The sequence below is a fragment of the Protopterus annectens genome, chromosome 9.part0 (genome assembly GCF_019279795.1).
Source record: "Protopterus annectens isolate FY-2018-M chromosome 9.part0, PAN1.0, whole genome shotgun sequence".
NCBI lineage: Eukaryota > Metazoa > Chordata > Ceratodontiformes > Protopteridae > Protopterus > Protopterus annectens.
Genome location: NC_056743.1, coordinates 1,548,177,261 through 1,548,193,874, shown reverse-complemented (window position 1 = coordinate 1,548,193,874; position 16,614 = coordinate 1,548,177,261).

The window sequence follows — 16,614 nt, the reverse complement described above, 5'->3', positions numbered from 1 at the left end:
ACTACTATCTACCCACTTACATTAACCCAAACCCTAATGTCCGTCACTATCGCACATTCACCTAACCCGCTCCCTAACCCTAACTCACTTAAACTGCCCCAACCCTAAAGTCTGTCACTATCGCACACATGCCTAACCTGCACCCTAACTCACTTAACCCGCCCCTAACCCTAATGTACAAACAACCGCACACTTACCTGAACTCAACCCGTAACTTTCCACCACAGTGCTAAGAATAGCAAAGCCACAGAAACAGCCAACCGAATTCTTTCCCGAGGAAAGAATTCGCTGTTCTGCAGCTTCGCCATTCTTAGCGTTCAATATCAGAACATTCAAAGTTTTAATACTTCGATGTTCTGATTTAGACCTGTGTAATTTATTGTTAGATGTTCTATGCCACCACCCCTTTTGTGAAGTCTGTCAAGTCTATAGATGTTATATCCTTATATTAGTATTTCAGAATCATTTATGTGAGGTTTCAACCAGGTTTCTGTTATGTCAATATCTGAAGAATATTGAGAAAGAGTAGCATGAAAGTCAGGAATTTTGTTGAGTATACTTAAGTTCATATTTAGAATAAGTAAATCTGCACTATTAAGTCGGAGATCTGAGATGTTGGAAAGGACAGTTGCATTTTGTATGTCATTAGGTCATGGACTGGGATGGATATCATCAGTTAGTTTAATTTAGGATAAATAAATTTGGTGTAGGATTGAAAGTATAAGAAGGAGTTTGACATGTCTATGTAATAAATGAGATGTTAAATGTGTTCATATTTAAATGAGTAAAAGTAGATAGTTGAGTTGAGAGGATTTTGTTATGTTGGGAGGTTGGTTACTTTGACACTGCCAGTATCCCAAAGCCTAGAGGAGACAGATGCAGACCATCTTCTTCCCAGGCTGACAGATAATGGATCTCCTTGGACTGACGCCTGAAGCTAAGCCATTTGTTAAAAAGTCAATAATTTTGTATGCATTGTGACATCATCCTTGGAGAACACACAGTGCTGCTTAAGGCTAGGCTTATACCTGCCTGAGACACATAATCTGAAATCTCAGTTATGCCTCTCTTCATATAGTCCAGTGAGGCACATCTTAAGTCATTCACCCCCACATGGAACATTACAAGATGTCATTCACCTCCAAATGGAACATTACAAGATCATACCAGTACTTGTGGTTGAGTGACTTGAGTAATTTCATGGATCCTGGCACCTGACAGGCAGCTAACTGTAACCTGCTCCTTTTCCAGCCTGGTGAGGGAAATATCTGTGTCTCTCACAATGGAGTCACCTATGACAAATTAATTAGGTTTTGCAGTGTTACGCTTTTTGAGTTTATTTGTTGAAACACCGGTGTGTTATTATGTGTTGTGGTTGCTTTTTGCATTGTTATGTGCATAAGAGGTTTCCATTTGGGAGGCCTCTGATCTCCCGATAAGTTACTAGTGAGTATCTCCGCATATGGGGTTTATGTGTCATGTCCTTATTTAGTGTGTGAAGTGTGTGTGTGTGTGTGTGTCTGCTGACAACCTGTTTAGCATTCCATTTGTCCTTATGTGGCAGTCTTGCCTCCAATTTCACAGTGTAAGTACATTTCTCACATATTCAGGAGTAATTATCAGTATGCACGAGACAATTGCCACATTGCCTCAAGATGCCCATGTCTATCAGGCTGGCAGACAAGTGATGGGAAACTGCCCATCCATGATAGCAAACTCTTACTGTAAAGCTTTATTAAGGAAGGAAATGGGTTAATTTAGCAGGACTGTGCCCGCAGTGCTGAGACTACAAGAGGGAACTACACTTTGTGTAGGCTAAGGTTGATCAATAAGGCAATGCTGCTCAGTGTGCAGCTGAGTTGCTCCTAGAGCAGCAGAAAAGCTTGTAAGGATTTAGCTGACAGCTGTTTAGGAAAAAACTGAGCTTCTTGGCTTTTGCATCTATACAGGGCACTGCTAACTACCGCTAAGCGAAAAGAAACACTGAGCAAACGAGAGGCTTCCATGTTAAGAACCTCAAGTCAAACCAGGTTAGCTGGTTCAAAGGAACAACTGATAGTTTTTCTAACACAAAATTAAGATCCCAAGTATTGGCCACCATTTTTCTTGGAGGCATGTTATGCAAAACCCGTGAAAAGCATTTTGACGTAAGAATGTATTAAAAGAGAAGGATCCATGGGCAAACGTGCTGAAATGGCTGATAAATGAACCTTGGAGGAGTAAAAAAGGCCATAGGATATTAACTCACACAAATATTAAAAAAATAGAGAACAACTTGTCCTGAATGAGTGCTGGCTATGTTGTTGGCACCAACTAGAAAACCTTTTTCATTTGCTAATATATTATTTTCTAGTAGCAGGCTTTCTTCCCTCCATTAGTACATGCTGCATGTCCTCAACAAACAGGTCCCTAAAGGGAATTAAGACCCTATCATCCAGGCAGTCAAGTGAACTTGATTGGGTTCAGAGTGCATCAAACACCCCTGATCTTGTGTGAGCCGATCCATTCTGCTAAGAAGCTTATGGTAATTGTCCCTGGACATTTTCAAAAGAAGGAAAAAACACTGCTGGACCTGAAGAGAATCACCACAATGATCTTGAGGGATTCCTTATGTATCTTCAGATTTTTTGGCATGGGTGAAAGCATACAGGATGTCTTCCAGGCTTTCTTGCATTGAGTCCTGGAACAGTATCTTGCCAGCTGATTGTTCAGGGTGGCATGTGTGCAGTCCGGTCTGGGTGGGGATGTCTACTTGAGGAATTCCCCCTTGGTGGATCACATCCAGGAAGACCCTCTGATCTAATTTCTGTTCATGAGGGTCGGCTCTTGTCCTGTTCAGCTTGTCTGTCACACAATTTTGCTCTGATTGGATGTAGGACACCTGGAGAGTGAGTCGGTTTTGTGAAGCTATACTCCAAGCTAACATGGCTAGTCTGCAAAGGGGGTATGATCTGGTTTCCCCTTGCTTGGTGATGTACCACATGACTGTGGTACTGTCTGTAACAACTTCAAGAGGTTCAGTGGACCAAAGATGATTCAGAGAGTTAACTGCCTTCATCAAGACAAGCATCTATTTTATATTTATGCACTTGTTTCTGTCCCTGATGTCCCACACATCTTGAAGTTTTATTCTTCCTGAAAATGCTTACCAAAGTTCAAGGCATCTGTAGTGACTGTTTTTGAACAGGGAAAGAGAAAGGGAGACCAGGATTTAGTAATATTTGCCATCTCCAAGTGACTTCTCTTCTGACAAACCCCATTGGGATTTGAAAAGACAAAGGATGCTGGCACTAAAACCACAGAGGCTTCAGATACCACTGTATCTTTCTCAAGTCAAGTCTTGACAGGGGGATCATGAGTATCATAGATGCCATGAGACCCCAAATCCTGAGGTATTCCCTCGTAGTGACCAAAATCTCAGTGGAAAACCTTAGAAATACATCTATTTTTTCCCCACTGAAGAAAAGCTCTTTTAACTGTACTCTCTAGCTGACACCTCTGGAAAACAATACTATGAGGAGTCAAAATCTACTTTTGAATGTTCTCTTGGAATCTCAGTTTGTTTATGAGATCTCTCATCCAAGTGAAATATTCCAGACACTTAAAAAACTCTGCAAAGATAAGCAGGTTGTGTAAACATGGAAAAATGTGGATATCCTGTAGCCTGCAATGATCTATAATCTGAGCTAGAAACTTCGTGAACAGTCTTGATACCACAGATAATCCAAAGGATATGGCACAGAAATGATAATGTGATCCAGATACATAAAACCTTAAGAAACATCTTAAGTCTGGATGAACGTGGAAGTGATAAGCAACTTTAAACCTGGTGTTGCCAGGAAACTTGAATGAGGAAGAAGAGGCAACAGGTTGTAAAGTGGCATAATTTTGAATTTGGGCACTATCACAGACAGATTCAGAAAAGAAAGATCCAGAACTGGTTTTCAAGCATTTTCTTTCTTTGGCACACAAAATAAAAATCTTTCCTAACCTTTAAAGGAGGAACTAGTTCTCTCTCTCTCTCTCTGTGACAAATTGTGTTGAAGTACAGGGGGAAATAAAACAGTGTGTGTGGTTTAGTGGATGAGGAATTACCCCCTGAAAAGGAAGGATTATCTCCCACTGTAAAACAAATTTGAAAAATTACGATGTCGGATTGTTTACAAAATGCAGAAGTAGAAATTTAAAAGGTAGTTTTCAATCACAGTATGACAACACGGTTAGGGGCAGAACTAGGAAATGTGATTTTTGTCAACACTGGCCATATATTTAGAAAAATACACTGACCTTAATGACTACTGTGCTTCAGGAGGAATGGTCTGACTTCAGGAGTAATTTACTGGGTTGCTGTTCCACCTGTAGTTCACTTTATGTGGGTAAGACAATAAGACCCTTCCAGAAAAGAATCTATGAACATTATTACAATATTCAACAAATAAATACTAACAATGCACTTTTTAAGCACACTTTAAAATGTATAGATTTTAAATTTGGCATAATCAAAGCGGGGGCTCAGGTTGAGTGTGTTGGGGGGGGGGGGGGTTACTGGGAAAACCGCACAGAATACAGGGAATTGTTGTAGCAGTTTAAACTTAATGCCTCAACAATGTTGGGTGTTAACACATTTCAATAAGCCCAGTCTTAAAGCTGAGAGTAGCAAAGGTGTAATCTTACCATCACATGTTCACAATTCATATGACATCTGGTTATGTTTACATATCATGCAAATAATTGCTTCATATTCCTAAATTTATTATTCAACACTTTTTAATCTTATTTTATTTTTTAGAACTTCTAAAACATGTTTTTTTTTTTAATTTTGGCAATACTTTTTAAGGATTCATATCTATATGCATTAATTTATGCACTTTGTATTTACAGTTTTTAATTAGCTAGGTACCAGCCCTTGTTTTTTATCAATATTCAACATGTGATATGTTCTATTTCCCGGTTCTGATGAAGTCCTAACATCAGGACAAGGATAAAAGTGCTTGACTATTTGTTATTTTGAAGAAACTAGTTTGTTTTTTAAAATCCACATTTCACTCCCTTGTTTTCTTGGTTCAGTCGCTGCATACTAAATGAGCCATTCTTTGGTTTTGAGTTGCCTTGTTCTTTTAGGCTGCATGGTCAGATGCTTTTTTGTTGGTTTGCAGTTTCTGTTTTGTGTGGCAGTTATCCAGTGAGGACCCTATACCATGGATGATATTTTTCATGAAATTAACTTGACACCTTTTTTAACATCCAGCTTGGATGTTTGTTCGAATACTGGCAATGATGTGGCTGCGGTGACTCAGTATTGTTGCTTACCCAACAATGCAACCAAATCACAAATTTAATGCAAGACAGCACTTTCTATTAATGTAGCTTCAAGAGCTGGAACACATACTTGCATTCTGACAGCTACATCTGTCCTACGTTTTACTAATCCATCTCCAGCTGCGGCCCTTCCCAGACAACAGCATTTTGCAACAGGATCTTCAAGAGGTGGGATTAGAAAACCCACTGATTTAAACACCTGCCTAAATGTGGATTTTTCTTTCTCAAATATAAATACTCCATTAGAATTTAATGCAGATGAAGTTCATTTTGATTTTACCATTAATTTGCTTGGAAAAAAAAAACATTTAAAGATGCATAACCTCAAATTAAACATCTGTTTCTTAAACGAATGTTTGCGTGTCAAGAGTGTACGTAAAGGCTTAAGACTTTTTAAGTTCCTGAACAGGATGAATTTGGACTCTGACATTCATCATGTATTTATAGCCATGTTCGACAGACATGGCTTTGAACTCACTAGTCTCGTCATAAAATACAACAATCTACAAATTAGTAAACTTTTAGATGAGACTTGGAGTTTGAATGACAAAATACTATGTTATCTATTATTTGATTATTATAAGACTAAATATGATAACATTTTTTAAATGGATAAGCAATGAAATTTATTAAACAAAGGAAACAAAAGAAATTGATGAGATAAAAAAAAGATTGTTATGAACAGTGCATAGACATTATTATCCAAAGAAACTGAAACAGTCATCATTACACTACCAACAACACTGACAGTCTGGTCTTATCTAACCCTCTATTTGATGACAGGCATGACTCAGAACACATTGTTTCACAAACAACAGAATCACAAACCCCACAAAATGAGTGCTACGATAATTTTTAGAGTTCTGTCCACTTTCCCGCAGATCAAGAATCAGGAACAGATCCAAAACCTATCAGGATCCTCATTCTTATCACAACCATTTCCCCGAACAGACAGGGTTGCCAAGGGAAGGGGAAGAAGAGGGAAGAAAGAAGAGAAGAAAAAAACAACAGAGGGAACAGACATCTGTATTAAATTTACAGGGAAATATTAGATCATCTCAGGATGGCAAACTTTTAACATTTAATGGTTTTAACATTTTCAATTATACCCATTTAAGTAATAACAAACATTTTTTCTGCTTTTTGATATGGGATTCTCCTTCATTTCACATACCAAGACTGACATCACTGACCCTACAGTGGAATTGCATTTATTCACCAGACAATTAAATTTAGCCATTATATCAACAATTCAACACTGGCTATAGTATGATTTAAAAAGAAAAGTTTATTTAACTCTCTACTTAACATCAGCATTGCTGTGTTTGAAAAATGTTGTTGAAACGTAATCTTACAGTGAATGCAATTTATTGCACACTTTGAGCCAAAATCATTCCATTAGAGTCATGAGATCTGACAATGGGTGTGGCATGGTTAGTGCTTACAAGACAGACAATGTATGTAAGATATCTGAAATGCTTCAAGACACAAATAAATATTTTACCTGTTTCAAAGAATGAGCTACACATTGCATACAAAAAAGAATGACCTATTTTAGAAGATTCTCTTTTACAAGGTTGTATTTCCCGATTACTACAATTTCCTGGTTAACAAACATCCTCATATATTCCAGTTGTCTTTGGTATCCCCAAAGTTCACAAGGACATACTGGACCTTCCATATACATTAACTTTAGCAGCGCAGTGTTCAAAGACTTGTCATCACTCGCTGATCAAAAAAAAAAAAGAGAGAGAGAGAACACTTCTTTTTTGACAATAGATGTGGCAGACCTTTTAACATATCCTGCATGACATGGATATGGAGCCTTTTTACACAGCAATATTTGAGTTTTCACATTTAGACAACGTTATTGGGATTTTGATGGAATTAATGGAAATGGTAATACACAACAGTTTCATTTTTTTTTTAGTGTAAGTGCTACAGGCAAGAGAAAGGTGTGGCCATGGGTACAGCCTGTGCCCCTATTTATGCAAGTTTAGTTATGCTCAGTTGGGAGAAAACTTTGGATTGCACTCCATCTATAGAAAAAAAATTGGTGCCATTTATGATACCTGGATGACATACTTTTTCCTTTGGACAGCATCTAAAGTCAATATCTCACATTTTATAGGACACAGTAATAACAGTAACCTCATCCTTAGATTCAAATATGGATTTACAAAAGACAAGGTCAATTTTTTACATGTCATCATTTATAAGAACAAAGCTGTTTTAGAATTTACAATCTACAGAAGACCTACACATTCCAATACTGATTTACATTTCAATAGCTGCCACCTATTTTATTTAAAAAAGAATATAATTAAGGGACAACTAATAAGATTGTCTAGGATGTGTTCTGCATATGACAATTTTTTTATAGAGATCAATAAGATGCTTGACATGTTTTTGAAAAGGGGTTACCCCTATGACTTAAAAACACAGTTCAGAAGTTATTGCAGAATGGGGTTGGTTTCAAATACTGCTGTTTCTGAGACGAGGAAGTGTTGACCAACTAGTTACTTTCCCCGTCTCATAAGTTTGATGAAGTGCCCATTCGAAGGATGGGCGTTTGATGAGTTACTTCATGATGTGCCATTCGATGGTTAGTCTGTTCAATGATTAACCATAAACCCAAATTACTTTTAAACAGTTGCAAAGAATGTGACTGAAATATAACTAAAGGAATTCAATTCCACTGTTGATCCAGGGCCTGAGATTGATATCTGGATCTCAAAACAGTGTCACCATCCTACTTCATAAGAATAACAGATCCCTCTGGTGTTTTTACATGAATCTATGAGTTCTAAGTTCAAAAGAAGGTGTAACTCACCATTCATGAGGGCTTTATATGCTAAACATAATTTACCTTTTAGGTACCTATAACTAAGGAAGAACAAACCCAGATTCTACAATCCAGATGAATATGAATTTTCCCTGATCATTGGGATTCTTTTGGTAAATATTGTCTGTACACCCTTAAGTAATAATAGATCAAACTTGCCTAACATACAAAAAAAGAAGTTATGTACTCACCATAACATTCCATCTGAGTAGTTATACTTCATTTTCTGCAACCTGTGGGTATTCGGATCCATATGGGATTCGAGCCGGCAACATTTTATCAAGCATCTACTCCAAGCTCCTCCCCTTTCTCATAATCCCTCACACCTCCTACCTTCCCTCAGATTGAGTTTACCACTAATCAAACTATTAGCAACTCAATAACACTAACCTAGAACAGGTACGGGGGAAGGAGGGAGGGACGGTTGCAGAAAATGAAGTATAACTACTCGGAACGTTATGGTGAGTACATAACTTCTTTATCTGAAGTAGTTAACTTCATTCATCTGTAACCTGTGGGACAGAGTCCCCAACTACCACAACTCCTGGGAGGCCCTCATGGAAGGGTATTCCTGAGCACCGCAGAGCCAAAGGTTGTTCTCCCTCTAGAGATCAAATCCAACGTATAATGAGAAATAAATGTGACCTTGCCCAGGTCGCTGCTGTGCAGATCGAGAAACCCTAGACCAAAAGGCAGCAGAAGTTGCCATAGATCTGGTAGAATGAGCTTTAATAGGACCAGGTGGGGATAGGCCTTCATCCCTATAGACTTGCAGTATACATTCTATAATCCATCTAGCTAAGGAGACCTTGGAAATGGCCTTGCCCAAAAAGGGTCTGGAAAAGGACACGAATAATTGGTCAGACTTACAGAACTGTTTAGTCCTGTGTAAACAGAAATGAAGCTGTCTATGAACATCTAGCAAACGCAGCTTATATTCACCCTTCTTCTGGAAATTTGGAAAGAACACAGGCAGATTAATCATCTGGCTAATATTAGATTCAGAAGCAACTTTCAGTAAGAAAGAAGGGTTCGTACAGAGCAAAACCCTGTCTTTGTGAAAGATCAAGTAAGGGGGCACTATAGACAAAGCTTGGATCTCAAAAACCCTTCTAGCCGAGGTAATGGCCATTAGAAAAGCTGTCTTCCAGGACAGGAATTTCAAATCTACTGATGCTGCTGGTTCAAATGGGGGTGCCACCAATGCCTGTAGAACTAGGTTAAGATCCCAAGGAGGGACGAAATTCTTAACCGGGGGACGCAAAAGAAAAGTACCTTTTAGAAAGGCCTTGCACAATCTCAAAGAGGCCAGAGCATTCAGATTTTTGCTGACATGAAAATTAGATATGGCTGCCAGTTGTACTTTCACTGTAGAAAAACTAGCCCCTTGTTGGAAAATATAGGACAAAAGCTCCAACACTGCAGGAACCAGGGCTGTAAATGGATCTAGGTTTCTCTAAGAAGCCCAATTAGAGAAGCGTTTCCATTTGCTATAAACTTTCCTAGTGGAAGCTTTGTGGGATGCCACCAGAAGATGATAGACCGGGAGTCCTAGCGATCAAGGGAACTGGAGCAACCAAGCCGTCAGCTTGAGGCTGTCCAGATCGGGCAGACTGATGCCCGAGAGATGAGAGATGAGATCCTGGCAGGGATCCAGAATCCGTGGAGGGGTTAGAGCATGAGACCAAAGGAAGGGGACCCACACTTGACGAGGCCAGAATGGGGCAATGAGGATCACTATGCACCCCAGTCGGTAAGCTTTCTGAAGAAACTTTGGAATGAGAGGTAGTGGGGGACAGGCATACAGTAACCCGGGAGGCCAAGCATGGACGAGAGAGTCACTGGGGGAGTCCCCTGGTGAGGGGATCAGAGCGAAGAAAGTACAGTTGTGTACACCTACCATAAATGTAGATGTTCGAGTGTCTTCATTGTTGCAGTCATGACTGCAGGGTTCTCCCCTGCCGGCAGGCAGCCCTCAGTCGGCCAGAATCCCAAAGTCTGGGTCCGGCGTCGGCTGTTCAACCATGCTCCCTGACATCAGAGCGCCAGGAGTACAAAGCTGACAGCCGACGCCATCTTCTCCAGTTTTTCTTGCCCCAGATGTCAGGAGTCCCAAAATGGAAAAGGTCCCATAACCTTTGCAAATACACCTCAAAAGAATGGTGAAAAAAGGAACTACACAAAAGTAAAAATAAGAGGGGACTATGCTACACTTTGCTGTGAAGGAAAGGTTAGTTTGCTTTTACTTTTTGTATTACTGTATTGCCTTTCTATATTTTGAATACTGTAGTTTGTTTTCTTTACCTTGTGTTTTGCTTGCATTCTGTTTTTAACAGCATATTAAAACTTCAAAAGAGACCACAGCTCGCTCTGTTTTGAGTCAGGCAGAATTTTTTTCCACCCTCCCACTCATTTAAGTTGTCTTGTTAAATACCACTGTCTTTCTAGTTGCCCGCCTCTTATGTTAATCTGACCATATATCTCATTTCTCTCTACTTTCACTGGCTTATGTGAGTAATCACAAAATCATCATTTTTGAAATCCCACCCCTTCAATTATTTAAATTTATTGGCCATCCTACAGTATTTCATAGTACCAAAATACAAAAGTGACCACCCCTTTCAATCCATCTTGCTGTTTTAAAAATAGTAACTCTCCATTAAACCTTAACTTTTTAAACAGGTAAAACTCAAGTTACCTACTTTCACATCTAACTTCTCTAGTGCACACTGCAGAGTGCATTCTTTTCAATCTTACCTTTAAGCATCCCTGTGACTAGCACTTTCTCTAATACCTGCTGGAAAGCACTAGGAAGCCTTAAACTCATACAAACACTGAACTCTCCTCGTTAACAAGGAGAAATTAATAGTAGGCACTAAGCCTATAATTGCAAAGTACCTTGCTAAGGAAACAGCTCCTATACTTTACAAAGAAAAAAAAAAACCCAAACCAGGCATGTCCAAGGGTCAGCTTCCGGTGATTTCTCCTGTCCACCTGGTGAATCTGGGCATACTGGGGCAATGCAGCAATTGCCTCATGTACACAGACAACCCTCTCCTCCTACCACCCAACACTACAACCTGTGAGAGATGCACTTACATAGCCAAAATGGAAACAAAGCTCTCTCCACCCAAGATTGTGCTAAACAGTCAAGAGGAGAAGGTTAACACCCACACTACACCTCAAGCAACACATAGCCCTTCTAAACCCGCACCACCAACACCCACATATAGCAACACTAAATCCACATATGCAGAGGCCCTTAACTGTAACCTGCCCAAGCAACAAAGACCTCTGAAGCTGAAACGCAAACAAACACCAATCACAACCAATGTGTCACATAGTTCACAACACCAGTGTGCCACCCAGCAACAGCCCCTAAGGCAAGACAATGTATCTAACACTTTAGTCATAGGTGACTCTATAGTCCGGCACACTGATATCCCTCTCACCAGGTTGAATAAGGAGAAAATTACAGTCAGCTGCCTGTCGGGTGCCAGGATCTGCCACATAACGCATGCACTCAAGTCACTCCACAAGTACAAATATGGCTCTGTCATTGTCCATGTTGGAGTGAATGACTTGAGATGTACCTCCCTGGACTACATGAAAAGAGACATGGAAGAGCTCTCGGATCATGTGGCCCAGGCAGGTATGACCCTAGCCCTGAGTAGCATCCTGCCCTCGCCCAGAATGATACCACAATATAAGGATAAAATGACTGACTTCAACAATTGGCTAAGCTTATGGTGTCATTCAAAGGGGATCCAGTATCTGTCTGCCTGGGATGACATGATTGACAGACCACGATGCTTTGCCAGAGATGGTCTGCACCGGTCACCCCTGGGATTCAGGTTACTGGCTAAGGCTCTTGCCACCCCTATAGTGCCTTTTTTAGGCAAACTTCAAAGGACAAAATCACCACCGTAACAGGTACAAGCATGCAAAATCTGAAGGTAATGCTACTCAATGCTAGAAGTCTAAACCTCAAAATGCACTCTCTCGAGGCATTCCTAAAAATGGAGAACATCGATATCTGTGCAGTAACTGAGACCTGGTTCAAGGCTCCAGAGAGCACCCCTGCAATACCAGGCTACAGCTCTTACCACACTTTTCGGCCACCAAACCAGGACCGAAACACTAAAGGTGGAGGAGTGTCAATATTCACCAAGGATATTCACACCACCAGGCTAGTTGGCCAACACAATGTGTCTGAAATTCTCCAAGTGCAACTAACACTAGGTAAGACTGCAATCCAAATTGTAGCTTGCTACAGATCCCCCACCATACCCCAAGATTCTCACTACACCTTTCTAAACATACTGGAAAATATTAAGATAGAACCAAACACCCTAATACTGGGTGATTTTAACTACCCTGCCATTAACTGGGAAAACTACTCATGTCCCAACACCTTTGCGCAACTGTTCTTGGAATTCATAAATTCCAACGCCCTGGATCAACTAATCCATAGTCCCACCAGGGGCTCCAATATCCTAGACCTGGTCATTACCAACATGGGAAATCAATGCTCCATACCTATGGTCACCCCCTCGTTAGTCAGGTCTGACCATAAGCTAATCACCCTTAACATCCACATCCCACCCCCAGTAAAGAAACCACCATAAAAAAACTTCTCCAAAGCCAACTTCATGCTACTCAAGTGAGAAGTGACAAACTTCATAACACCCATGCAGACGGGAATTGAAAGTTCAACTGCTGAATCCTACACTAAGGCACTGTACGAGCACATCCACTCATGCATGAATCGTGCCATCCCAAATAGAACCAAAATGCTCTCATCCAAAAAAAGGAAGCCAATCTGGTGGTCCCCTGCCATAAACAAACTTTACAACAAAAGGAAGAAACTTTTGCAGAAAAGAGGAAAATCCCAGGATGCAAAAAACTCCCTTACTAGCCTCAGTAAGAAACTGAGATGCCTCATAAAATCCTCCAAAGCTAGTTACGAAAATAAAATTGCCAAAGATTCCAAAGACAACCACAACGCATTCTATAACTATGTCAAGAATCTAAATGGCAATGCTCAGATCTGCTCTGAGCTAAAACAGAATGCCATTAAATATACTGATCTGAAGGATATTGCCAATATCCTGGCAGATCGATTCAGTGCCAAATTCACCCCCCTCTCACCCCCTAAATGGCCTATCTCAATACCGGAAGATTGCCAAATTCCAGTAATAACGGCCACACAGGTACAAAACGCACTCTCTAAAGCCAAGAATACAGCATCCATGGGACCAGATGACATCCAGGGCTGTGTACTACATGAACTACAATATGAACTGGCACCTCACTTAAGTGTCATGTTTAATCATAGCCTCACCTCAGGTTTCGTGCCCACTGAGTGGCACAGAGCTACAGTTATCCCAATCCACAAGGGGGGATCCACCTTGGATCCCGAAAACTACCGTCCCATCAGTCTGACAAGCCTTATCTGCAAGGCCATGGAGCGTATTATCATGGAACTTATAAACAAAGACATTGGCAACCTTCAAACACTGGACCCCACCCAGTTTGGGTTTGTGAAGGGCCGATCTTGTCTCCTGAACCTGACTGACTTCTTTGAATCAGTCTCCAGAGCTATGGATAAGGGTAAGGTGGTCCACACAGCCTATCTAGACCTTGCCAAGGCCTTTGACACAATCCCCCACTCTGAAATCATAGATAAACTTACTAAGTTGGGCATTAATCCCTATGTCACCCAATGGGTTGCTAAATGGCTTACTGATAGAACCCACACTGTAAAAGTAGCAAACTCCAAATCCAGCTCCAGACAAGTGACAAGTGGAGTACCTCAGGTTTCAGTCCTGGGGCCGCTCTTGTTTGGCATCTCCTTCTCTGAAGTACAGGTCAACACTAAGGGACTCTGGCTAACAAAGTTTGCAGATGACTGCAAACTGGGAGCCATTATTGAATCCCCAAATGATGTGGATACTCTACAAAAGGGCCTTACAAAAACAGATGCTTGATGCCAGAGCCATGGGCTCAAGCTCAATGCCAAGAAATGTATTGTTATCCCCTTTGGGAAAAAACATGTATCCATGAATTACCATATAGGTGGCAGTACACTAAACACAGGAAGTGTGATAAGAGACTTAGGGACACAGGTGGACAGTGGTCTCAACTTCGATAACCACATTGCCACAACAGTCAGGAAATCCTTCTATGTGGCACACCTCATCACAAAGGGCTTTTCATCCAGAAAAAAGGAGGTCATTGTCCCACTGTACTCATCCCTCATTAGACCCATTATAGAATACAACGCCCCATTTGGTATGTACCTCTCAAGACATCTGCAACAACTGGAAAGGCCTCAGAAATACCTCACTAAAAGAATCACAGGCCTAAAGCAGATGCCCTAAGCTGACCGCCTTAAAAAACTCCACCTATACTCTGTCGCATATCGTCTACTCAGAGGCAATCTCTGCTTAACATACAAGGCCATGTCAAACCCAGAGCTGTTGGACATGCTACACTTAAAGAAATCCCAATCCCTCAGAGCTACACGCTCCAGGGATCTAAACCTTGTCATAGCAATAAACAAAACATGCTGGAGGGATAGGTTCCTGACCCAGAGACTCCCCAGACTCTGGAATAGATTGCCAATACATGTCAAGCAGTGCGCCTCTTTGGACCTCTTCAAGAGGAACCTTGACGATTGGATGGGAGAAAGGAAATTCACCCCAGGGATCACGTCAGTCGCCCTGCTAGACAGGGGTCCAGGAAAGTAAATAATGTGGGAAGAAATAGCCAGGGAATTGTTATGGCTAGGCTTGTATAGGCCCTAGGGCTGATAGCCTAGTACCAACCTATGAACCTATGACAGGAGGGAGGGAAACCCAGACTGCAACAGTGAAGACACTCTAACATCTACATTTATGGTAGGTGTACACAACTGTACTATGTTCATCGTGTTTCACTGTTGCAGTCATGACTGTAGGGTAGAATCCCAAAGCTGAAAGAAAGGGAGGTGGTCATAAAGAAGAAGGGGAGGCTAAAAGACCCTGCAAGACTGCAGAGGCAAAGCCTGCCCTAAACTTAGAGTAGAGAGGTAGATTGTAGTGCTTAGAAAAAGTATGCACTGAACTCCAAGTTGCAGCTTCCAAAATGTCTTTAGTAGGAACTCCCCTGAGGAAGGCCACAGAAGTGGCAGCAGCTCTGGTGGAATGAGTCCGTACACTCCCTGGAATTTGCTTTCCATGGTGTGAATAACAAAATCTGATTCCATGAGCAATCCATTTAGAAATGGTCTGTTTTGAAATGGCTTTACCTTGGGAACTTGAAGCATAAGAAACAAACAATTGTTCTGATTTTCTGATGTCCTTGGTTCTGTCCAGGTAAAAACGTAGTTGTCTGTGTACATCCAAGGAATGTAAGATCCTTTCCCCTTTATTTTGAGGAGTGGGGAAAAAGGTTGGCAAGTGGATAGTTTGATTTAAAGCCACTTTGGAAACCACCTTAGGCATGAAGGTAGGATTAGTCCTCAAAGATACCCTGTCTTGATGAAAAATAATATAAGGTTCCACAGCCATAAGAGCTTGTAACTCTGAAACTCTCCTGGCAGAGGTTAGGGCTAACAAGATAGCTGTCTTCCAAGATAAAAACTTGATGTCAGAAGAGGCAGCAGGCTCAAAAGGAGGCAAGGTTAGTTTTTCCAAAACATAGTTGAGATCCCAAGCAGGAATGGGAGGAGATCTAGGAGGTCTTAAGTTCTTAGCTCCTCTGAGAAACTGTCTCATGAGCTGGTGGGAAAAGATGGGAGTGTCTGTATTATAATGAGCAGAAATAGCAGAGGCATGTATCTTAATGGAAGAGAAAGAGAGACCCTTATGTAAGAGATCTGTCAAGTAAAGTAAAATTAAGGTAATGTTAGGAAGAAGAGGATCAGAATCCTGAGCCTGCATCCAGGAACAAAATCTTTTCCATTTTCCTGCATAAGATGTTCTAGTGCTAGGACGTCTGGCTTCTAAGATGACATCCATAACCTGCTTGGGTAGGAAAGAAGAAATCAAAGGCCCTGGATTAACCAGGCCGCCAGGCTGAGAGTTCTGACATGAGAGTGTAGAACCTGACCCTGATGTTGGAACAGAAGGTTTGGAGACTGAGGTAAAACTCAAGGAGGCTCCAGACATAGGTTTTTTAGAGTTGGATACCAAAACTGCCGAGGCCAATTTGGAGCCAGCAAGATTATCATCTTGGGCTTGTCCTGTTTTATCTTCAATAAGACCCGTGGAAGAAGAGGAAGAGGCGGAAAGGCATATCCCGAAAGGTTCCTCCAACTGAATGACAGGGCATCCACTTTCCAAGCTTCTCTGTGGAAAGTCCTGGTGCAAAAATTCTGTAGTTGATGATTGAGATGGGATGCAAAGAGGTCTATGTGAGGACATCCCCAGACTGCTGTTATCATCCTGAATATTTTGGTGTCCAGA